The sequence below is a fragment of the Hypanus sabinus genome, chromosome 18, assembly GCF_030144855.1.
Source record: "Hypanus sabinus isolate sHypSab1 chromosome 18, sHypSab1.hap1, whole genome shotgun sequence".
Lineage (NCBI taxonomy): Eukaryota > Metazoa > Chordata > Chondrichthyes > Myliobatiformes > Dasyatidae > Hypanus > Hypanus sabinus.
This window is the reverse complement of record NC_082723.1, coordinates 77,939,857-77,957,135: the sequence shown is the minus strand read 5'-3', so window position 1 is coordinate 77,957,135 and position 17,279 is coordinate 77,939,857.

Below are 17,279 nucleotides of genomic sequence, written 5' to 3'. Positions count from 1 at the left end.
CCAAGCCGTCGACCATTCTCTCCGGCACAGCTTCTCCGAGCTCCATCCTCTGCCGAGCGTATTAAGACGGCCCCGCCAACGGCCATCGGCAACGCGACCCCAAGGACTGGGGGCCTGTTCTTCCCAGCAGGGTCCCAGACCTCACAGCAGCAGCAGCAACGAAGGTCTTCCTGGAATTTCCCGATGTTTCTCCATGCTTCCACGTACGTTTTCAATCGATTATGATTGCGCTCGGCACCCCATTTCACAAATAACAAATTATCAGTTCCGGAGTGGCCGCTGCCTCTTGAATCAAATAACCTCGAAATCAGGAAGATTGGACACAGGCTCACTGACCTCCCCTGATTAATCTTACCAAGAAAATGCCGGGACGTTTCTGTTGGTCGGCAGAGTCGGCCTTTAACGTCCTTTCTGTCACTGCTTGCATATTGCGCCCACCCAATCTGCACTTTCTTGTTGAAGTACACGCTTCCGACCTCGGGTGCTCGGAACACGTACAATAGACAATAGGTGCAGAAGTAGACCATTCGGCCCCTCGAGTCTGCACCGCCATTCTGAGATCATGGCTGATCATTCACCATCAATACCCAGTACCTGCCTTGTCCCCATATCCCTTGATTCCCCTATCCATCAGATATCTATCTAGCTCCTTCTTGAAAGCATCCAGAGAATTGGCTGGAAAACTAATGAAAATCAGGCAGCCTGGCAATTAGGGGAACAACCAGTAATAACTCCCCGGGAACGGTCAATCACAGGGACATGCTGAGACAACTATGGAATAAGATGGATCTCTGTAGAAAGAATCAAATGGAAACTTAATGTTTCATGGTGATTCCATATTCGAAAGCCTGGCTTTCAGGAAATGTAACAAACTTTACCCGGGTCAGGAGTCGGGCACTGGTGATGAAGATAGGGACCCCATTTGCCGTGCATTTTAAAAGTTACCTGCTGAACCCGTCAACTAATGCTCAAATGGAAAACCCCTTTTAACCATAGCAAACACGGGGGTATACGTAACCCCAAGGAAATACTTATGGTAGAAGCCCCAAGGACCGTCGCAGATCTCTCCTCGCTGGAGTTTCCCGACATCATGGCTCCAGTTCCACACAGTACAAACAACGTAGCTCTTGAAATCGTCTGTCGCGTTCAGCAAAAGATGTGTCCTGCCGCACATCCAGCGAGCAGGTCAACGAAGGGTCTGCAGGAGGAAATGTTAAGGTTGGTGGAGGGTGAGTGTCGGAAATATGGAATCTGGCAAATCTTGAAGCCGCTCTCGCCGCCGTTTTGACAGACGAATGGCACAGGATCGCGAACTGCCAGTTAATCTTTTAGATTGTGCGCTTCGTAAAACCTGACCAGTAACCCTGTTTTATGCGAAGAAGTCTCGCAGCGGCCTGCTGCCCACCGACGGGATGATTGAACACCCTTTTTAGGGCGCCTAAAGGAGCATTCGGAGTCCTCCCTCCACACTTCGCTGTTGCCCTTTCCGGGGAGCAGTGAAATAACGTAGGCCACTTTGCCTCGTTCGGTAGGAAATTTGAGATCGAACACTAGAGGACACCGGGTTATAAACCTGTATCACGATTCGGGAGTCCCATTAAAGTGCCCCGGTGTAGGTAGATTTAGGGAACTATGACACTCTTACCCCGAGGTCGCAGCATGCCTGATTCCTGCGCGTTTAGATTTTGCTCGATGGCAGAGAGAGCCCTGACCATTTCCTGTAGCTGCTGCTTGTTCCTGCTGACGGCGGCCCTCCGGTTTGCCAGATCTGATCACACTTTGAATCCTGCTGAGCTCATTTTTCTAGGCTCGCTCGTACAGTATGGGTCGCTACTCAACTACAGCAATCACACAGACTTCGACAACTCAAACAAGACTAAAAACTTAATACAGGAACTAGTCTGCAAAAATAACAAAATCTTGACGAACTTGCATTACGCAGGATTTACAGAAGAACTCGCTCTGAGTTTCTACAGGTCGCAACGACCGAGCAAAGATGGGTTGACATACCCTTTGAAATACAAGGTGAATACGAAGACATAGAAACATAGAAATCCTACAGCAAAATACAGGCCATTCGGCCCACAAAGCTGTGCTGAACATGTCCTTACCTTAGAAATTACCTAGGGTTACCCATAGCCCTCTATTTTTCTAAGTTCCATGTACCTATCCAGGTGTCTCTTAAAAGACCCTATCATATCCATCTCCACCACCATTGCGGACAGCCCATTCCCTGCACTTGCCGCTCTCGACTTAAAACAACACTGACCTCCTCTATACCTACTTCCAAGCACCTTAAAACTGTTCCCTCTCGTGCTAGCCATTTCAGCCTTGGAAAAAAAAGCCTCTGACTGTCCACACAATCAATGCCTCTGATAATCTTATACTGTACACCTCTATCAGGTCACCTCTCATCCTCCGTCGCTCCAAAGAAAAAAGGCCGAGTTCACTCAACCTGCTCTCATAAGGCCTGCTCCTCAATCCAGGCAACATCCTTGTAAATCTCCTCTGCACCCTTTGCATGGTTTCCACATTCTTCTTATAGTGAGGCCACCAGAACTGAGCACAGTACTCCAAGTGGAGTCTGACCAGGGTCCTATGTAGCTGCAACATTACCTCTCGGCTCCTAAACTCAATCCCATGATTGATGGCCAATGCACCGTATGCTTTCTTAACCACAGAGTCAACCTGTGCAGCAGCCTTGAGTGTCCTATGGACTCAGACCACAAGATCCCTCTGATCCTCCACACTGCCAAGAGTCTTATCATTAATACTATATTCTGTCAACATACCAAAATGAACCACCTCACACTTACCTGGGTTGCACTCCATCTGTCTCTTCTCTGCACAGTTTTGCATCCTATCAAAGTCCTGCTGTAACCTCTGACAGCCCTCCACACTATCCACAACACCTTCAACCTTTGAGTCATCAGCAAATTTACTAACCCATCCCTCCACTTCCTCATCCAGATCATTTATAAAAATCAGTGTCTTAGGGGTTCCAGAACAGATCCCTGAGGCACTCCACTGGTCACTGGCCTCCAAGTAAAATATGACCTGTCAACAAGCACTCTTTGCCTTCTGTAGGCAAATCAATTCTGGATCCACAAAGCAATGTCCCCTGGGATCCCATGCCTCCTTACTTTCTCAATAAGCCTTGAACGGGGTACCTTATCAAATGCCTTGCCGAAATTCCATATTCATCTTCATCTTCATCTTCATCAATGTGTTTAGTCAAATCCTCAAAAAATTCAAGCAGGCTCGTAAGACACGACCTGGTTTTCACAAAGCTATGTTGATTATTCTTAATCATATTATGCCTCTCCAAATGTTCATAAATCCTGCCTATCAGGGTCTTCTCCATCAACTTACCAACCACTGAAGTAAGACTAGTGAGTCTTACCTTCTTGGGCTGTCTCTACTCCCTTTCTTGAATAATGGAACAACAGCTGCAACCTTCCAATCCTCTGAAAACTCTCCCTCACTGATGATGCAAAGATCATCCCCAGAGCCTCAGCTATCTCCTTCCTCATCTCCCACAATAGCCTGGGGTACATCTCATCTGGTCCAGTGACTTATCTAACTTGATGCTTTCCAAAAGCTCCAGCACATCCTCTTTCTTAATACCTACATGTTCAAGCTTTTCAGTCTGCTGAAAGTCTTTCCTACAATCACCAAGATCTTTTTCCATAGTGAATACTGAAGCAAAGTACTCATTAAGTACTTCTGCTATCTCCTCCAGTTCCATACACGCTTTTCCACTATCACACTTGATTTGTTCTATTCGCTCACATCTTATCCTCTTCCTCTTCACATACTTGTAGAATGCCTTGGTGGTTTCCTTAATCCTGTTCGCCAAGGCCTTCTCATGTCCCCTTCTGGCTCTCCTAATTTCTTTCTTAAGCTCCTTCCTGCTAGCCTTATAATCTTCTAGATCTCTATCATTACCTAGTTTTTTGAACCTTTTGTGAGCTCTTCTTTTCTTCACTAGATTTACAACATCCTTTGTACGCCATAGTTCCTGTACCCACCCATCCTTTCCTTGTCTCATTGGAATGCAGAACTCCATGCAAATATCCCCTGAACATTTGCCATATTTCTAACATACATTTCCCTGAAAACAGCTGTTCCCAATTTATGCTTTCAAGTTCCTGCCTGATAGCCTCATATTTCCCCTTTCTCCAATTAACGCTTTCCTAACTTTTATGTTCTTATCCCTCTCCAATGCTATGGTAAAGGAGATAGAATTGTGATCACTATCTCCAAAATGCTCTCCCACCAAGAGATATGACACCTGACCAGGTTTATTTTCCAATACCAGGTCAAATACAGCCTCTCCTCTTGTAGGCTTATCTTCATATTGTGTCAAGAAATCTTCTTGAACACACCTAACAAACTCCACTCCATCTAAACCCCTTGCTCTAGGGATATGCCCATTGATATTTGGGAAATTAAAATCTCCCACCACAGCAACCCTATTGTTATTACACTTCCAGAATCTGTCTCCCTATCTGTTCCTTGATGTCCCTGTTACTATTGTGTGGTCTATGAGAAACACCCTGTAGAGTTATTGACTCCCTTCCTGTTCCTAACCTCCATCCACAGGGACTCAGTGGTCAATCCCACCATGTCTTCCTCCTTTTCTGCAGCTGTGACACTATCTTTGATCAACATCTTTTGCCTCCCTGCCTCTGTCTTTTATGAAAGATCTAAAACCTGGCACTTGAAGTTACCATTCCCATCCCTGAGCAATCCAAGTCTCTGTAGTGGCCACCACATCAAATCTCCAAGTACTGATCCACACTCTAAACTCATCCACTTTGTTCACAACACTCCTTGCATTAAAATAGATACATGTCAAACCATCAGTCTGAGTGCATCCCTTCTCTGTTGTCTGCCTATCCTCCCTCTCGCACTGTCTCCAAGCTTTCTCTATTTGTGAGCCAACCACCTCTTCTTCCCTCTCTTCATTTTGGTTCCCACTTCCAGCAATCCTAGTTTAAACTCTCCCAAATAGCAAACCTGCCTGCCAGGATATTTGTCCCCCTTGGATTCAAGTGCAACACATCCTTTTTGTACAGGTCACTCCTGCCCCAAAAGAGGTCCCAATGATCCTGAAATCTGAATTCCTGCCCCCTGCTCCAATCCCTCAGCCATGCATCTCTACCTCACTCTATTCCTATACTCACTGTCACGTGGCACAGGCAGTAATCCTGAGATGACTACCTGCTTCTCAACTTCCTTCCTAACTCCTTGCTGTCTGCTTTCCTCCCTTTTCCTGACTATGTTGCTGGTACCAATATGTATCACCACCTCTGGCTGTTCACTTCAGGATATCGTGGACATGATCAGAAACATCCCAGACCCTGGCACCTGGGAAGCAAACTCTATGCTTCTTTCCTGCATCCACAGAATCACCTGTCTTACCCCTAACTATAGAGTCCCCTATCACTGCTGCCATCCTGTTCCTTACCCCCTACCCTTGAGAACCACAGGGCCCAAGTCAATGCCAGATGCATAGCCGCTGTTGCTTCCCTCAGGGAGGCCGTCCCCCCCAACAGTACTCAAGCATGAGTACTTATTGTCAAGCGGTACAACCACAGGGTTGGTCTCTATCATCTGACTCCTGCATTCCCTCTCCTGACTGGTACCCACTTATCTGTCGCCCCAGCCCCCGCTGTGACTGCCTACCTGTAGCTCCTCTCTATCACCTCACTTGCCCTGACCAGACGAAGATCATTGAACTGCATCTCCAGTTCCCTAACATGGCCCCTCAGGAGTTGCAGCTTGACACACCTGGTGCAGATGTGGCCATCCGGGAGGCTGGGAGCCTCCAGGACCTCCCACATCTAACACCAAGCACAGAACACCGGCCTCACACACATTCTTCCTGTCTCTATTCTACACAGGCAACCTACCTCACCTCGACCCGCTATCGCCAAAGCCTTTCTACTCTGTCTCCCTCTATTCTATAACCCGCTTCTCTTATGCCCGCTCTATGAGGTGTCTCATTTTAAACTCTTCTCACTGTTCTCGCTGGCTGACGTCCACATGCTTGCACTGTTGTGCCCTGATCAAACCGCTGAAGAAATAACCACTGAAAATCCTGTGCTAATTAAATTATTGCAAGTCAAGTAAAAGTGAGACATATAAAGAGTTTGAAATCCTCATGATCCCAAATAAGACACCTGCAAAACAAAGTGAAAAATCAGAGCTAATCCAAAGACAAATAATTAGATATAAAGAGTAAACAATCCTCGGAACACTGCAAACCCACAAGGTGACACTGAGAAAATACGGGCCACATTCTGATAATAGAGCCTCTCAATTTTTGTAAAACATGACCCCTGGTTGTGACCCTACCAGAATAAACCGTTATTCTGAAAATGGACTCAAGTTTAGCAGATCATCAGCAGAAGTTCCTTGTGTCTACGTTGAATTGTTCTGATTAAGTTATCCCAGAGCACGATCAGTTCATCAAACAGTTCACAAGACATCTCACAGAATGAATCACAGCATCTCACAGAGCTGCTTCACAAAATGGCAGCCTTCATTCCTTCGAGTATATGGCAAGAAGAAAGACAAACGAGAACATTCACTGGGGTTGGAAATTCAAGCAACACAGACAAAATGCTGGAAGAATTCAGCAGGCCAGGCAGCATCTATGGAAAAGAATAAATAGTCGACTATTCAGCCCAAGACCTTTCATCAGGACAAGAAGAAAGACAATTGGTTTGTAGACTTCCATTGTTTTTGACCCATTCGAGTTCAATGTTTACTTCCATATTTTAACTCCTCATGGTCAACAAGCCAAACAGATTTGGCTTCCTTTAGTTTCACTGTTGGCCTCCTGCCAATCAACCAATCCTCTATCCTTGTTAGTATCTGTCTTGTTAATACCATGGGCTCTCATCTTGTTAAGCAGCCTCATGTGCAGCACGTTATCAAAGGCCTTCTGAAAACCCAAGCAAAAAGCATCCATTGACTCTCCTTAGTCTCTCCTCCTTCAAAAAATCAAAGAGATTTGTCCAACAAGATTTTCCCTCAAGGAAACCTTTCTGACTTTGGCCTATTTTATCATGTGCCTCCAAGTACCCTAATCTCATGCTTAACAAATGACTCTAATATATTCCCAAACACCGAGAAGGCCTTGGCAGGCAGGATTAAAGAAAACCCCAAGGCATTCTACAAGTATGTGAAGTGCAAGAGGATCAGATGTGAGAGAATAGGACCAATCAAGTGTGACATTGGAAAAGTGTGTATGGAACCGGAGGAGATAGCAGAGGTGCTTAATGAATACTTTATTTTAATTCACTGCAGAAAAGGATCTTGGCAATTGTAGGGATGACTTACAGCAGACTGAAAAGCTTAAGCAAATAAACATTAAGAAAGAGGATGTGCTGGACCTTTAGGGAAGCATCAAGTTGGATAAGTCTCCGGTACTGGACGAGATGTACCCCAGGCTAGTGTGAGAGGTAAGGAATTAGATTGCTGAGCCTCCGGCAATGATCTTTGCATCATCAATGGGGACGGGAGAAGTTCCAGAAGATTGGAGGGTTGCAGATGTTGATCACTTATTCAAGAAAGGGAGTAGAGATAGCCCAAGAAATTATAGAGGCAGGATTTATGAACATTTGGAGAGGCATAATATGATTAGGAATAATCAGCAAGGCTTTGTCAAAGGCAGGTCATGCCTTACAAGCCTGACTGAAATTTTTGAGGATGTGACTAAACACATTGATGAAGGTAGAGCAGTAGATGTAGTGTATACGGATTTAAGCAAGGCATTTGATAAGGTACCCCATGCAATGCTTATTGAGAAAGTAAGGATGCACTTGATCCAAGGGGACCTTGCTTTGTGGATCTAGAACTGATTTGCCCAAAGAAGGCAAAGAGCGGTTGTAGACAGGTCATATTCTGCATGGAGGTCAGTGACCAGTGGTGTGCTTCAGGGATCTGTTCTGGGATTCCCTTCTCTTTGTGATTTTTATAAATGACCTGAATGAGGAAGTGGAGGGATGGGTTCGTAAATTTTCTGTTGACACAAAGGTTGGGGGTGTTGTGGATAGTGTGGAGGGCTGACAGAGGTTACAGCAGGACATCGATAAGATGCAAAACTGGGCTGAGAAGTGACAGATGGAGTTCAACACACCAGTGTGAGGTGATTCATTTAGATAGGGCAAATATGATGGCAGAATATAATATTCATGGTAAGACGCTTGGCAGTGTGGAGGATCAGAGGATCTGTAGGACACTCAAAGCTGCTATGCAGGTTGACTGTGTGGTTAAGAAGGCATACAGTGCATTGGCCTTCATCAACTGTGGGTTTGAGTTTAGGAGCCGAGGGGTAATGCTACAACTATATAGGACCCTAGTCAGATCCCACTTGGAGTACTGTGCTCAGTTCTGGTCACCTCACTACAGGGAGGATGTGGAAACTATAGAAAGGGTGCAGAGGAGATTTACAAGGATGTTGCCTGTATTGGGGAGCATGCTTTATGAGAATGGGTTGAGTGAACTCGGCCTTTTCTCCTTGGAGCAACGGAGGATGAGACGTGACCTGATAGAGGTGTATAAGATGATGAGAGGCATCGATCATGTGGATAGTCAGCCGCTTTTTCCCAGGGCTGAAATGGCTAACACGGGAGGGCACAGTTTCAAGGTGCTTGGAAGTAGGTACAGAGGAGATGTCAGGGGTATGTTTTTCATGCAAAGAGTGGTGAGTGCATGGAATAGGCTGCTGGCGACGGTGCTGGAAGTGGATATGATAGGGTCTTTTAAGAGACTCCTGGACAGGTAGGTGGAGCTTAGAAAAAATAGAGGACTATGGGAAACCCTAGGTAATTTCTAAAGTACGTACCTGTTCGGCCTGTTTTGTGTTGTAGGTTTTCTATGTTTCTATGTTTCTAACAACTGCTCCACAAAGACAGTCATCGTAACACTAACAGGATGCAACAAAAAACCTTGCATACTGAAACAAAACTCTTCATCAAAATGTGCTCCGAATACTCTTATATTACCACAACATTTAGGAAAATTTGAAACATTTGATGAACTACACACAATAACATACTGAACAGCATGATCAGCAGTGTAGTGCAATGGCTCTAACAAAGGAATTCATTAATAGAAACCCAAAACTGAGTAATGAAATGAGAACACTGAAATGGCAGAAGAGATTCAGAAACTAAATTGAAACTAAGAGTAGAAATAACCCACCTAATTAAGTAAAAGGTAGATACCCAAACAAGAAAGTTAAGAGAAAAGCTAAGGAAATATGAAAGAAGTATAAAGGTCTTTATAACATATGATCAACCCAACAAAACATTGTAGAATTTATTGATACACTAATACATACGCTTGGTGTATACAAAGCCAGAGTATGTAGATAAGTACATGAAATGCGTCGGATGAAGAAAAGAGAATGATCAGTTCAGGAACAATGAGAAAGGTTTATACATGACATTCGAACTAAATTCACACTAAAATGTCACCAACCTTTGCACAGAATTATCAAAAACAGCTGAGATAATGAACTTTTGGTCTAGTATCTGGTCAAACAAGGTGTCACACAATTAAGAAGCAAGGTGAATTCGGGAGGAAAATGAAAACCCTCATATAATTGAAGAAATGCAAACACCTGAAGTTACAAAAGAATGTGAAAAGTATTATAAAATACCCACAGCCCAAAAAGTACCGGCAGTACTAATATTTGTAATTATTGAAATAAAAATTGACTTGCCTTTATTAATACATAACAACAACTGTCTTAAAATTCCTCCACTATGCTTTGTTGTTCAGTGTAAGCACACATTTCACAAATCTATTCCCTTGGTTTCATTGTGTGGCACACGCGCGCACACACACAAGCACACACAATATGTTCCACTGTCTGGTGTAAAACAATCCCCCTATGTTCTACGTCTATGTCTAGCACGTACACACACAGCTCCCGTATCCAACCCATATGTTCCATTATCTGATGTGCAAACACAAACGTCTTAAATCTATTCCATACTTTCCATTGTCTGGCATGTATACACACAGTTCCATGCCCTATGTTCCATTCTCTGGTGTAAAGATGCACATACAGCTACCACAGCCATCCCATATGTTACATTGTCTGGTGTGTAAACCCATATGTCCCAAATCTATCCCATACATTCCATTGTCTGGCCTGTACACACACAACTCCCAACTCCATTGTCTGGTGTAAAACCACCTTTCTCAAATCCATCCTCTATGTTCCACAGTCTGTCATGTACACACACCTGCCAAATCCATCCCCTATGTTCCATTATCTGACCTGTACACACACACTCTTCCCCAAACATTCTTTATGTTCCATCATCTGGTGTAAACACACAACTCCCAATACAATACCGGGAATATCACTGTCTGGCCTGTACACACACACTTCCCAAATCTATCCCCCATGCTCCATTGTCTACTGAAAACACAAACGATCCAGATCCATCCCATATGTTCCACTGTCTGCTGTAAACGCACCTCTCTGAAATCCAGTTCCTGTTTTCCATTGTCTGGTGCAAACACATACACCTTCCAAATCTTCCTGAAATGTTCCATTGTCTGGTGTAAATACACACTTCACAAATCTATTTCCCAAGTTCCATTTTCTATTGTACATATACAACCATCCCTGGTGGTCCATTGTCTGATGTTAACACACACCTGCCTGGTCCATTCCCTGGGTTTCATTGTCTAGTGAGTGAACACTAGTCCCAAATACATCCCATATCTTCCAATGTTTGGTGTGTCTACACATACCTGTCAATTCAATCGCCTATATTCCATTCTCTGGTGTAAACACACCTCTCCAAAATCCACCCCCTAGGTTCCATTTTCTGGTGAAAAGTACACACACCTGCCAAGTGTATTGTTACATATCCCATGGGTATCTTGTGACTGTCTTATGACCATGATGTAATTGAGTATCTGGTGAGCATGATGTCTTGTGATGGTGGGGTGATTTAATTTCTTGCCTGTGAGGTCACATGATGTAATTTTCCCGCCAGTGAGAGGTCATGTGATGGCCTAATCCAACAAGTATAAAACGGGAAAGCCTTGCTATGACGCAGGTTAGTTCTTGGTTTAATTCCACAGTTACTCCGTTATGCTGCGTATTCATCTCATGACGCAGTTTTGTTTTAAGGTGGAGTTTTAATTTCTATCTTAAGTCTCAGAGGTTATTGCTGGCAGTTTCGTCACAATGTTGCCAGTTTAGTCCAGTCGGAGAGTGAAGAATTTATCGCAGTATGGAAAACCCGAAGGATTGAGAAAAGTTGGTGTCGTTGGCGGTAATACGGGATCAACCTTATTGAATCCTCATTCAGAAGGTAGTAACCTGCATCTGTTATGCCTGTGCCCCAACTCTGAGGGGCCGAAGGGTACAAAGTAGCCCCCTCCTTTTTGAGAATCGCAAGATCGCTATTAATTCAGGTCAGGAGACCCAGGAAATGACAGAAAGACACGCAGAATCAACAAGGGGTTTGGAATGTCCTGGCCCCTCAGCGACACAAAGCCACGGGAAACGGCCATTGTCTCTTGGAGATGGAATTGTGTACTGAGTACTGTACTATTTATTTGAAGCCCTCGGGGAATGACCAAAGTGGGCTGGGTTGAGGGATGGCACCATCCCAACCTGATTGACATCTGAGACCCCATGAGTGAGGATAAAAGAGGGTCTGGGGAACAACCCCTTTAGACGCACCAGGAGAAATGCTGGAAATCCCGTGACACCGTTTAATAGCGACAGCCGGCGGGGCCCGCGTGCGTCCTTTCCCGTTGCCTGGGATTGGCGGGACTGACCATGGAAGAACGGCTTAGCTAAAAGGAAAAGGACACCAATGACATTTCGAAGGATCGCCATCATAAAAAAAGGAAACTCTGGCAAGTTCCAAAATCTCTCTCTCTTGACTCCAACCAAAGGCTGCAGCCTGAATGAACTTGAGTGACTTTAATATTTCCATCAGACAATACATTACCCTCTAGACAACGATAGAGGTTATTTCTTATTGATTATTATTATACCCGCACCTTTAGATTTAGTATTGATGACGTATATTATCTGTATGTTTGCATTGATATTATTTTTGTGTATTTTTATCAATAAATACTGTTAAAAATAGTACCATCAGACTTCAATGGACCTCTCTATCTTTGCTGGTAAGTTACCCAGTTACGGGGTACGTAACAACTTGGGGTTCTCGTCTCGGGTTTTGATACCAAATTGGGAGGCCAGTGAATCGGGCTTGTAAGTCCAAACTTGGATCTGGTTACGTGGGTAGCCAGACAGGAAACCAGCAAAGATGGACGTGGATGAATTTATAGAAAACCCGACTCTGGAGGTGCTAGAGGCGGCCACCAAATCGGACTTGATAAATATGGCAAAGGGACTAAACCTTGCAGAGGTGAGGTTGTCAATGAAAAAGCGGGAGGTGTGAAGGGCCATAACTCAGTATTATATTGGGAAGAATGTGTTTACAGTTGAGGTATTGGAAGTATCCCTGAAAAGGCACCAGCTAGTGGGACGGCTCAGTTAGAGTTGGAGAAATTAAGGTTGGAACATGAAATTAAGTTAAAACAGCTGGAAGCAGCCAAAAAGCAAAGGGAGCATGAGCTCCATCTAAAGGGGTTAGAGCAGGACAGAACTGAGAAACAAAGAGCATGAAATTCAGCTAAAGCAGTTGGAAGCAGCTGAAAAAGAAAGGGAGAGAGCTGAGAAAGAAAAGGAAAGAGCCGAGAAGGAGAGGGAGGCAGAGAAACAGAGGAATCATGACTTGGAGATGGAGAAGTTAAGGCAAGAGCAAAGAGCTCAAGGGTCAGACCGAGAGGAGCAGTTTAATGTTAGTCGGGAGTTGAGGGTAGTACCTCCGTTCGAGGAAACGGATGTTGATAGTTATTTCTTGCATTTTGAAAAGGTGGCAGTGAATCAGAAGTGGCCCAAAGAGCAGTGGGTGGCGTTGTTACAAAGTGTGTTAAAAGGGAAGGCACAACGGGCATATGTGGCGTTGTCCATGGAGGAGGAAAAGGCTGAGACTTATGAAAAAGTAAAGGAGGCCATTCTTCGGACCTACGAATTGGTACCTGAAGCCTATAGACAAAAGTTCAGAAATTTAAAGAAAGGGTGGAATCAGACATATACCAAGTTTGCCTATGAGAAGGGTGTGCTCTTGGATCGTTGGTGTACAACAGAAACAGTGGACGAAGATTCTTGGCATCTCAGGGAGTTAATTCTGATTGAGGAATTTAAAGGTTGTGTTTCGGAGGATATCCGGATGTATTTGAATGAGAAGCCGAATAAATCCATCTCGGAATTTACTAGGTTCGCAGATGAATATGCCCTAACCCACAAGACAAAGTTTTCCTTGAATAAAAGTTACCAGAGAGACCGTGGGAATGATAGTGAAAGCCCGCCGGCTGAGGCAGAGGTCCCGCCGGGAGCTACTGGTAAGATTGAGGAGGAGAGGCAAGACGGCAAGGGATTTCCGGGCTTGACCTGTTTTAATTGTGAAAAGGGGGGACATATTGAATCTAGGTGCTTTGCTCCGAGGAAGGAGATAGGAAAATGGAAGGCAGCAGTCCCTATAGGATGTTCCGTGGTGATCAGTAAATCGACAAGAGAGCCCCGGGTAGACAGAGTACGAGAAGGGTCTGAGACTTGTATGTCAAACGGAACCGTGTCTGTGAGAGAGGGAGACCCACCAGTTCCCGTGCGGATCTGGAGAGACACGGGCGCTGAACTGTCATTGAATAGCAGTAAGGTACTGGATTTTGGTCGCAAGACGGGAATGGTAGCTGTGAAAGGAATAGGAAAAAGGACAGAAACAGTGCCCTTGCATAGGATCATTATGAATTGTGAGCTGGTATCTGGACCAGTTGAAATGGGGGTGCGATCAGAATTCCCGAGAACTGACGGGGACGTCCTTCTTGGTAATGATTTAGCCGGTGCTAAGGTTTGGTCAGCAATGAAGCTGACGAGACAGCCGGTGGAGGTCCCGCCCCTAGGTTCCAAGATCTATGCCACAAGCGCGATCACTCGCAGCATGTCGAGAAAGACAGCTGAGAACAAGAGCAGTTTAAATCCGGCCAGTATCGATTTGGCCAAGACGTTTTTACCAACCCTGTACCACGAGGGTTTAGAGGGTGGTAAAACGAAGAGTAGTAAAGTGAAAGAGAGTAAGGGAGAGGAGGTAGACCTGCCCTTAGCAAGGAGAAAATTTATAGAGGCACGAAATAAAAATGAGAAACAGATAAAGCTGTTAAAAGGTCCAGGGTTGGACATAGATGATCTGTCTGGTTTGGCAGAACTGTTTGAAGAAGTTGAAAATTCTAAAGGTGTTCCGGATAATGAAATGAGGGCAGTCCTAGATGAAAAGGATACCCTTACCTTGAAGACGTCTGCTGGGTTGGCAGATGAGGTTGTTTCAGCCCGCGGGGTTGAGTTTACTCCAGAAGGGAGTTGCCCAGAGAGCAGCTGGGAGGATCAGGGGAATTTAGAATTTGAAAAAGTTACGGGTATTGAAAGCCTGGAAGAGGCAAATGTCCCGTTTGAGTGTGTCCAAGATGTGGATGCACGTGCTACTAAACCTAGTAATGGAGCTCAGAAAAAGTCTGAGTTATTTGATTCAGTTGAAAAGGAATGCAGTCCTTGTGGGTCAGATGGACTTGGTTCAGTGAAAAAAGGGTTAACCTTGGTACTAGTGGGAAGTGAGAGTTCCCAGGTGTTTGTGCTCGAAGGTGTATTAAAAGTTAGTGAGGAGATAACAGGTGGTGAGGTGAATATTATTATTGAAGGAAAAGGGAAAAGTGTAGTTTCCAAATTGAATGAAGAAAATTTAAAGTCTGGATTGATGTCAGACGCAGCAACCAGGCTACAGAGACAATGGCTTGGTACCGTGGTGCCTGTGAATCAATTACAGATTGAGTTGGAAGGTAAAGGGGCCCCACACACTATTATTATTCCAGAGTGTGGTGTGAAACCGCAGAATTTGAAATGCTGTTTGAACAAAGAGGGATCACTGGCATTGAGAACTAATCGCCTGAAGGGTCCTCAAGAGAAAACTAGCAACTTGCGTAAAATTAAAGAATTGTGTGGAAATTCAGAAAATGGTCTAAGTTTGGAACACATTGTTGATAAAATAACTCCTATGAAAGGAGCGGGTGAAAGCCTATTTCGCCAGGGTGCACAAGCTCACCACATGGGAATTAACTGGAAAAGAGGCGAGGGTTAAATAGCAGAAGCCGGTTTTAAGGGATTTCGACAAAGCATGTGAATAATCAAGACAACTCCCATGGAAGCTTGACTGTTAAGTTTGAAAGTAACATAAAGATTAGTATTTGCATGAACTTTTGTAGTATACATGTAAGCTAAGATCACAACTCTTTAGTTTTTGTTTGCTGAAGGAAAGAAAAAATAGGTGGTTATTAAATTGGAGTCTGATGCTACAAGACTTTAATAAGGTACAAGATGTTAAGATATTAAAGGAAGTGACAATGTAATCGTTAACTGTTTAGATGCTGAATTGAATGTATTACTGCAGTGAAAAAAACTTTTGTATTGTGTTAGATTCTAAAATCCTGTAAGACTCTGTATTACTTCATTTTTACCAATGGTAAAAATGCATTGAAGAAAGGGGGTGTTACGCCTGTGCCCCAACTCTGAGGGGCCGAAGGGTACAAAGTAGCCCCCTCCTTTTTGAGAATCGCAAGATCACTATTAATTCAGGTCAGGAGACCCAGGAAATGAGAAAAAGACACGCAGAATCCACAAGGGGTTTGGAATGTCCTGGCCCCTCAGCGATACAAAGCCACGGGAAACGGCCATTGTCTCTTGGAGATGGAATTGTGTACTGAGTACTGTACTATTTATTTGAAGCCCTCAGGAAATGACCAAAGTGGGCTGGGTTGAGGGATGGCACCATCCCAACCTGATTGACATCTGAGACCCCGTGAGTGAGGATAAAAGAGGGTCTGGGCAACAACCCCGTTAGACGCACCAGGAGAAACACTAGAAATCCCATGTCAGGGTTTAATAGCGACAGCCAGTGGGGCCCGTGTGCATCCTTTCCCGTTGCCTGGGATTGGCGGGACTGACCATGGAAGAACGGCTTAGCTAAAAGGAAAAGGACACCAACGACATTTCGAAGGATCGCCATCATAAAAAAAAAGAAACTCTGGCAAGTTCCAAAATCTCTCTCTCTTGACTCCAACCAAAGGCTGCAGCCTGAATGAACTTGAGTGACTTTAATATTTCCATCAGACAATACATTATCCTCTAGACAATGATAGAGCTCATTTCTTATTGATTATTATTGTACCCGCACCTTTAGATTTAGTATTGATGATGTATATTATCTGTATGTTTGCATTGATATTATTTGTGTATTTTTATCAATAAATACTGTTAAAAATAGTACTATCAGACTTCAACGGACCTCTCTATCTTTGCTGGTAAGTTACCCAGTTACGGGGTATGTAACACATCCGAGATAGCTCCTGCATCATGAAAGCAGAAAGGGTTGGACGCAGCGTTATTCGCCAAGGGAAAGGTCAGTTCTTTAAACCATTTTTTATTTCCTTCATCGTAAATCCTTCGGGCAAGGCATATTTTGCCTAGGATCAGCAGTAACATCACGTCATTGAGGAATTCGTTACTTCAGGGAAGTCTCTCCTATTGACTGTCTAAATCATTTGGACTTTTACATTTATTGCTTTAAGAACCGTGTTCATATGTATCGCTTTAAGATCTGTTCGAGTAGCCATATAGCAGTTAACTTCTGGTTAAGTTAGTCATTCGTTTACTTTTCATTTGTTGTTGAGCTGAGTTTAAATAAATGTTTTATTTGTTTATAAAATATCTGTCTCAAGTCTATATTCATTGTTGCCACATCATAACAGTATGTACTATGTTTCATTGACTGGTGTAAATACTCACATCACAGATCTATTGCCGATGTTCCATTGTCTGGTGTGTAAACACACACACACACCTCCCAAATCCATCCCCCATTTTCCCTTCTCTGGTGTAAACGCACACCACAAAAATCTGTTCCCTATGCTCCGTTGTATAAGACTACAAGACATAGGAATAGAATTAGGCCATTTGGCCCATTAAATCTGCTCTTCCATTTAATCATGGCTGTTCTTTTTTCCCTTCAGACAATAGTTTTTAAAACAGCATGTAGTAGTCAATATGAATATGGGGTATATAAATTACTTAACAATTGTTGCTGGGGTGATTTCTGTCACACTAGTTC